Source organism: Myotis brandtii, unplaced genomic scaffold, assembly GCF_000412655.1.
Source record: "Myotis brandtii unplaced genomic scaffold, ASM41265v1 scaffold48, whole genome shotgun sequence".
NCBI classification, from domain to species: Eukaryota; Metazoa; Chordata; class Mammalia; order Chiroptera; family Vespertilionidae; genus Myotis; species Myotis brandtii.
The window spans coordinates 9,114,548-9,123,698 of record NW_005368341.1 but is presented as its reverse complement, the minus strand read 5'-3'; the positions used below and the strand labels follow the sequence as shown (position 1 = coordinate 9,123,698).

Below are 9,151 nucleotides of genomic sequence, written 5' to 3'. Positions count from 1 at the left end.
TTTTCCAGTAGTAACTCCTGTTAAGGAAATGCAAACCTGTGCCATGAAAATAAGTGTTTGTTCACAGACCTGAAGTTAAATGAAACCCCTGTAGTGGTTATTTTTAGATATGCATGCAAACGTTCTTCCCACGTTATTTTAGCATATTTTTTAACTAAAATTAGGGAGGAAATGTTAGTAAAGGATTGGCCTGCAGTTGTACTAATGCATCTTAATATTTTTAATTTATATATTTAATAGGGAATTTGATATTCTTTGTTCTTTGCCTCAGAAGTCCTAAAGATCAGTTGACTCATGACTAATGCTATTGAGATGTGTGGTTGGCTGGTTAATAAAATATTATCCATGACACCATAAATTCTGAGACATGATACAAACAGAATTGACAAATTTTAACTTAGAATGTTCCTTTCTCTTTTGTAGTAGGGCTACAAAAATAACTTTAAAATAAAGTCATTCAAGATTTTTGTTTTGTAGGAAAACATATGTCAAGTTGAACTAGGTATGACCCAAAACACAGAATTTCACTCTTCATTTCAAAATAGAGAAAAATGGATATTTTACCTTTTTCAGGCTGTGGTGATGCCTTGTTTGATGTCATGGCCCAGAATGATTTGCCTGGTTAATGAATGTGTCCATCCATTTCCTTTAGTAATGGACATCTGGATGCAGACACTGTGGCTCCACCAATGTTTTGGCCCTCGTTCTTTACAGTAGAGAACAAAAATGGCAGATGACTTCACCTCCAGTACTCCCTGAGCATGGGTTGATATTTTTTATATTATTTTTTAAATATATTTTTATTGATTTCAGAGAGGAAGGAAGAGGGAGAGAGAGATAGAAACATCAATGATGAGAGAGAATCATTGACCTGCTGCCTCCTGCATGCCCCCTACTGGGGATGGAGCCAGCATCTTGGGCATGTGCTCTTGACCAGCATCGAACCTGGGACCTTTCAATCCGTAGGCCAACACTCTACCCACTGAGTCAAACCAGCCAGGGCCATGGGTTGATCATTTTTGTTGAGCCTATGAATTGAGAATGAGTGGAGGTTTATTTCAGCTTATACTTGTGCTGAACTAGGAATGAAGAGGTTGAGGGAATTGGGGGAAGCAAGTGTGGAACAGTCTATTTCCTTATCTCTGTCAATAAAAGGACTCTCGAGTCCCCTTTAGAATCAAGCTTTGTAACTCTAGCTCTTAATAAGGCTAAAGTGCAGGGTGTTTTTCCCCTGAGGTCCTTGCTGCAATAGTGGGCTTATAAAGGAAAAGTTACATGTGTCTCATTTTATAGTTTAAAGCAAAATAATGCTCTTCTCCACCTTTAATACCTCCTCCCTCACAAGTGCCACCTCCAGCAGCACTCAGCCCACTGGGCTTTTCCATGTCAGCTTGGTCCTACCTTTCCACCTGTGTTCATGGATTTCCCCTGCCTCAACTACTCTTCCCTATTTCAATAGCCCAGCAATTTTTTACTCATCTTTCAACAATCAGCCCAAAGGGGTATCTACCTTTATTTACCCAGCAAAATCTGACATGATAAAATCTGGGACTTATTTATAATAAGATTGATGCTATGGGACAAAATATACCAGAAAAATGATTATGTAAATAACCAATAAGATTACTTTGAATTAGCCTTGCTTGTATTATAATTTCTGGTCAGTTTATCAGATATGCTTATGATTTGCATTTCTGTCCAAAAGAAAGCAAAAATAACAATAATACATTTTTTTGGGGGTTTAAAAAGTATGTCACTTAGGGTGTTTATATTCATTATCTTATATGTTTTTGTTTTTAAAAAATTTTATCAGGTTCTAAAGGCATTTTATTTTGTATCTTATAATAATTCTAAATGGTAGGCACTATTACAGCACCATAGTATTATGGGGTAGGAAAGTAGGGCTATGATAATTAATTTGCTCAAAGTCCAATAGCCAATAATGGCAAAAAAAAATGGAATTGGAACTTGGGTCATCTGATTTCAAAATCTGAGATCTTAATTCTAAACTATATTGCCTCCTCTAATTAATAATTGAATCATTTCAAACTTGAAGAAACTCTGAAATGCCAGACCGTAGAGTTTTGAAACCACAGGAAGTTTTATTTGAAGGATAAGCCCTGACACTTTCAGATGAAATTTCTATAATTGACCTACAGTATGGGGTGGTTAGCAAAAGTCTTCATGGTCTCATCAAACCCAGAGCTGAAGGGGCCCTTTGAGTTCTTGGCACCATATTTTAAATAAAACTTGTCAAAGAATGATAGATTAGGGACAGGCCACTGTGACATGCATTGACCAAATGAAGAAACAGAGGGCACTAAAGTATCTGCATGAGTATTTATGAGATGCATTTCACTTGGGACACATAATTTTTTGATGACCTTTGAGAGAGTAGTTTCAGCAGAAAATGGAAAAGGGCAACACTTTACAATAAGAGTAAATGGGAAGTGAGAAAGTGACAGCAGTTAGTATAGTCTCTCTTTCAAAATGTTAGCTAGATATCCCAGTCAAACTCTTCAACTAAGCAGAAAGCATGTGTAGAGTGCTTGTGCCTATGTTAGTCGATTGAGTCTATAAATAGAAGGTCACCTAGAATACTCCAGTGTTCATTTACTTCCCTCCAATATAGTTTTTTTTTTTTACTTTTGCCGTGTCAACTATTTTACTTCCTATGGAGTTACTTTTTTTTTCTTGACACCTAAATAAACTTGAGATTTCCTACCAAGTGTGTTTTATAGCAATGTAGCCAATTTAGTGTGCTTAATTTACATTTGTAGAACTTGATATTTGAAATATAGGTGTTTAGAAATAACCAACACACTGTGGTTAAGCAAAACTCAGGGGATTGTATCTCACTTATAATGTAAAATTTAAATCATGCTTTTTTCTTGACACTTTAGTTCGTTTCAAAGTAATAAAAGATGATCTTATCTTTGGAATTGGCCTTTGACTGGAATAAAAGTTTAAACATTCATCTTGATGCATTAATAGTATATATTTCATTTTCACTTGCCCTCAAAATGAACAAACTTTAAAAAATAGAGCTAATCCTATCCCATGGACTCAAACAATAGTGTGGTGAAGGCCTAGGGCAGGAGGGGGGAGGGGGCCTAAAAGGGGTCAGTGGCAGAAAAGGGGACATCTGTAATACTTTCAACAATAAAAATATTTTTTTAAAAAGAAAGAATGCATTAAACAGAAGGTAATGAGTGATTTTAGTGGTGCCATAGAGACCCAGCACTTCTAGAAACAACTATTCAAGGCATTGATTATAAATTGAGGCTGTGGTATGAGCCCTCCTGGGGTATCAGTTAATCCCTTGAGCTCTTTCTGTTCTACATTATTGAATCAAAGACCTAAAAATTAATGATATTACTTCTTTGACTCAAAAAGTTATTTCCTGACTGTGTGGAATGTATGTCTGTTTCTCTTTGTAAATTGTGATTTAAAGTTGTGGAATCTTACTTTTTATACCACCTCTACCCAACGAACAGTAATCTCCTCTCTTCCCTGTATTTATTAATTATTATAGAGGTACTTGTATTCTCCATATTTACCCAAATTTATTATTTTAGTAATTTAACATAAGGTATCATTGGCTACTGAATATCATATAATTATGAAAATAGTTACATTAAATCTATACATAAAATATTTAATAAAGCTGAATATGTGTCCCCTGACCCATATTCCACTTCAGAAGATATATTAAAAATATACATAACAGTTCTTTTTTATATGGTTCTAAACTGGAATCAACTCAGATGTGCTTCAAGAATAGAATGGATAAACAAATTATGATATATTCCTATAATAGGATAACATACAGTAATGAAAATGAATAAGACATTGTCACAAGCAATAATGTAAATAGAACTTATAACCATAATTTTGTTAAAAAGAGACCAGACACAAAAGTACATATACTGATGAGTCTATCTAATCTACCTATCATCCATCTATCTATCTATCTATCTATCAATCTATCTATCTATCTATCTATCTATCGATCTATCTATCTATCTATCTATCTATCTATCGCCTACTTACTGCCTGTCTGTAATGGACTGAATGTGTCCCACAAAAATTCATATGTTAAAATTCTAATCTGCAACATGATGGTAATTGGAAGTGGAGCCTTTAAGGGAATGATTAGGTCATGAGATGAAAGACCTTATGATCAATTAATGCCCTTATGAAAGAGACCCCAGAGAGCTCTTTCTCTTTTCTACATGTGAAGGCACAGCAAGAACTGTTCATAGAACTGTTATGGATATTTGCAACATATCTTTTGAAGTGGAATTGCCTGGAAGTGGGCTTTAACCAGACACTAAATCTACTGGTATCTTGATATTGAACTTCCCAGTCTTCAGAACTGTGAGACATTAATGTTGTTGAAGCCACCCAGTCTATGGTATTTTTGTTATAGCAGCTCAAATGCACTAAGACAGTGGTCGGCAAACTCATTAGTCAACAGAGCCAAATATCAACAGTACAACGATTGAAATTTCTTTTGAGAGCCAAATTTTTTAAACTTAAACTATATAGGTAGGTACATTGTTATTAACTTAATTAGGGTACTCCTAAGGCTTAGGAAGAGCCACACTCAAGGGGCCAAAGAGCCACAGTTTGCCGACCATGGCACTAAGACACTATTTATCACAAGACTGTCATAGAGGTAGGAGTCGGGGTAATGATTTTCTTTGAGGAGGAGGGGCTGTGAGAGGGCTTGATGGATATTATTCAGCACTGATAATGATCTATATCTTGATCTGGAAGCTGGCTAAAATAAGTGTTTACATTGTAAAAACTAATTGAGCTTATTATTTAGTCTTTACTGTATATAACTTATATTGTAATAAAAGGTACACTTTTTAAAGTGTACTCACTAAGAGACCTGTTATATGCCAGTTTGTTGGGTATCAGCAACCAAATCAATAGAATACATTTTTAGATATCAACCTGTAAGCTTTCAAAATTGAGAATTAATTGAAATTGAAACTGCAACAAATTAACTTTGAGCAGATGGCATTTAATTCAAACACGATCAAATAGGAAATTTCCCTTGCTTAAAGATGCTATTACAGTGGTGTGCTACCTAATTATGTAGATACTAAATCACTTGCTTTTATTCATTCTATTTTTAAGAAGCATAGAATTCAGGAATCAACATTAAGACAGCATGTGAGAAAAAACTGTTAGAGGTATTATTAAAGCATATTCTTTAAAGTAAAGCTAAGCTAATTAGAGCTTGACCTTATCAGCAATCCAAATCCATCAAATACAGGATACTATGGTGTTTATGAGAATTATAGGTGGCAATAGAATATTTTAGTGCAATAAATGTCAAGACATTATAAAAGAAGACTAATATAGTTGTAACTATATCTACAATAAGTATGTGTTAGGTAAAAACCCAATTACTTATTTTTATTGTTGACCAGTACTCCTGGAAGAATACACTTTTTTTTTCATTTAAAAACACAACTTTTAAATGACATAAAGATGGAATATTAAATTCATTTTTCTTGATTATTTTGTAAAATAGCAACAATAAGCTTGACACTCCCTCCAGAGAACTAAGGGGGACAGGTCAACTTATTCTTTGCCTGTTTCCATAATGGTGTATAGTAGAGAGAATTGTGCAATGATTATGCATTGCATTGTGCAAAGAAAGTTATTCTTTGGTGAAAATTTTTGAGGTCGAACTGAATATTTTTTATTATTGGTTCATATTCTTTGGTTTAAACTACCAATTGTCTGATTTCACTCAGGATTATTTTTTGGCTACATCTAGTTTCTCAGCCCACGTGATAAGGGAAAACATTCCTATTTATTTTTTCAAAAACATTTACTTTGTATATTCTGTACCAGGGGAAGTGTTAAATCCTAGTAAATATGGAAATGAATGCATGATCTATGTTTTTAAGAGATATAAACTAAAGACAATGTATATATGCAATAAGAAAATGAATAAAGGTCATATGAAAAGAATGGAGAACAATTGGGGCTCATGGCAAAAGGTTACATTTGGGAAGGAAAACCACAGGAGGATTCATGGAATAGACGTAGCCAGTGAGTTGAGCCTTAAATATTGGCTGAAATATAAAATTGAGGAAGCATGAGAATGGCATATGAAAAAATGTTCAATGTTACTAATCATCAGAGAGATGCAAATTAAATCTAAAATGAGATATCACTTTACACCTGCCAGAATGGCTACCATCAATAAATCAACAAATAACAAGTGCTGATGAGGATGTAGAGAAAACGGAACCCTAATGTACTATTGGTGGGAATGCAGTCTGGTACAGCCACTGTGAAAAATAGTATAAGTTTCCTCAAAAAATTAAAAATAGAACTGACATTTTACCCTGCAATCCCATTTCTGGGAATATATCCTAAGGATCCAAAACACCAATCAGAAAGAATATATGCACCCCTATGTTCATAGCAGTGTTATTTACAATAGCCAAGATCTGAAAACAGCCCAAATGCCCATCAGTAGATGAGTGGATAAAAAAATTATGGTACATTTACACAATAGACTACTACTGACTCTTGCAGCTGCTGCTTTGGCTCAGTGGATAGAGGGTTGACCTGCAGACTGAAGGGTCCCAAGTTTGATTCTGATCAAGGACACATGCCCAGGCTGTGGGCTCGATCATTGATGTTTCTCTCTCCCTCTCCCTTCCTCTCTGAAATCAATTTTAATTTTTTTTAATTTTTTATTAAAGAAGGAACTCTTACCCTTTGTGACAGCATGGATGAGCCTGGAGATTATTATGCTAAGTGAAATAAACCTGCCAGAGAAAGAAAAATACCATATGATCTCACTAATATGTGGAATATAGTGAACAAAATATACTGATGAACAAAATAGAATCAAAGTCATAGATACATGGAACAGACTGTGGAATCCCAGAGGGGGAGGTGGTGGCAGGGACTGGATGAAAGAAGGTGAGATTAGCTAAAGAACACATACATAGACCATTGACACAGGCAATAGTGTGGTGAAGGTCTGGAGAGGGGAGCAGGGGCTAGGTGGAGGTGGGCAATGGTGGAGAGGAATGGGGGACATCTATAATAGTATCAACAATAAAAAAAAGGGATTAAGCATTTTTATTTTTATTTTTCTTAGGCAGGTGACCCAAATGACATTATTTATTGGGCAATCTCATGTAAGAGATAATGAATCATACAAAAGACCCCTGATAGCCCCAAAGTAATATTCTTATTTGGTCTGCTCATCTATGCAGGAGAAAAGTTAGGAAAAATACTATTGGAAAAAATCTACAAAACTCATTTCCTCTTTTAAAAATATTCTTTCTCAAAAGAAGTAATGATGTAGCAGATTTTCCTTCTGCTTACTCATTTTTTTAAAACTCCAAATACTGCATTTTCTGAGTACATCTGCAAACTCAGCTAGAGCAAAATCTCAGATGCGAATGAAAAATAGGAAAGCTTTTAATTTTCAAATAATGCCTTCCTTAATGGTAAAATGGCTGTGACAAGATTAGCCAGAATCACAGCACCAGTTTTATGAAGAAAAATAAGAAGTCAGTGACAGTAATTTTATTTATACAGCCATCTGCACATTTATGTCTAAATCCTTCTGGCATTTGAATATGCAGCTTCCAAATTCAGGATCTCATTGGGAGACTAGAGTCATTCAGAAACCAGCAGGAATGACAGTCACTGACAAATTTTTTTTATGAGCCCTTAATTTCAGTCTTTCATACAGTTAGCCTTTTTATGAGCTGCTGTTACTGTGAAATCAAGCACATTCAAGCAAATGGTCAAACAGCTTCCTGAATCCCCATCATGCAAAGACTGGTCTGGGCTAAGGTTAGATGTATGGAAGGTGGTTCAGAATAAGATCAGACTAGGATAATGGAATCATTAAGTTTGTGAGGAGAAGGGCCCTTATACATAACAGCGAAAACTAAAGCCTAGTATGGCAGCTTCTGAAATCCAGTTTATGGATTCATTTCATGGATAAAATAACAGGAAAGGGGTAAATGACTTGTTTTTTTATCTCCTCTTCCTCCAAATGTCTCTTAGAGAAGAATAAATGGTCAATAATATAATATCTACACTAATAAAAGAGAAACATGTAAATTGGTGTCACTCCGCTACCCTTCCAATTGGCTAATCAGGGCGATATGCAAATTAACTGCCAGCCAAGATGGCGGCTAGAGAAGAATAAATGGTCAATAATGCCATATAATCCTTATAAAGCATGTAACATAAGGAATATGGACTTCAAATTATCAGTTCTTTCTCTCGTTAAATTCTTTTTGAGATCTGTGTTTAGTTGGTTTCGTGATTTTAATATTTAAAATAATGCTTTTGTGGTGTTTGCTCTTTCTGGTATTTAAAGAACACTCTTAACTCTCTTCTTTTATAAGATATAGATTCCATCCCTGAGTCCTCTAGTTTTATGACTCTGTTATTCTTCTCTATGTAAGCTGTTGTGCACACTTATTACCATGTTCAGAGGCTACGGCTTGAGTTGCTCTAAAGAACCGTGTTTGAGACAATCCATAACTTATGTATTAACTTAGATGCCTATTTACTATCAATATTATAATTAACATATTTTCCAAACCTAAAATTGTCTGTCTTAGGGACACCAAACAGGATATTTGCTATCCCAGGAAAATTTGGGCAAAAATTAGTGCTTTAAAAGCCTTACTACATTCACAAATATGGAAGGCATGGGTAACGATTTTTATCAATAGATTAGAATTTATTGTGCCTACACACATATGTTGATATGATAAAATGACCATTTGAACTTTGTAGTCATATAATGCAAATTTAACTATTAAAAAGAGGTGGAGGTGATGATGAATGGAGGCTTGACATGGGGTGGTGAACACACAGCACAGTGTACAGATGATAGGTTATGGAATTGTGCACCTGAAACCTGTATAATTTTGTTAACCAGTGTCACCCTGATAAATTCAATAAAAGGAAAAAAAAGAAAATGTGAAAGTTTTAACAATCAGCCTGACGGGTTTGGCTCAGTGGATAGAGCGTCGGCCTGCGGACTGAAGGGTCCCGGGTTTGATTCCGGTCAAGGGCATGTACCTTGGTTGTGGGCACATCCCCAGTGGGGGGTGTGCAGGAGGCAGCTGATCGA

The 9,151-nt window shown here is 35.2% G+C and overlaps 1 protein-coding gene across 1 annotated transcript in view; it reads left to right on the top strand.

The window, feature by feature from the left end:
• Nucleotides 1–9,151, top strand: part of ZNF804B (zinc finger protein 804B) — a 396,812-nt gene that overhangs the window by 285,503 nt on the left and 102,158 nt on the right. The window lies entirely within an intron of this gene.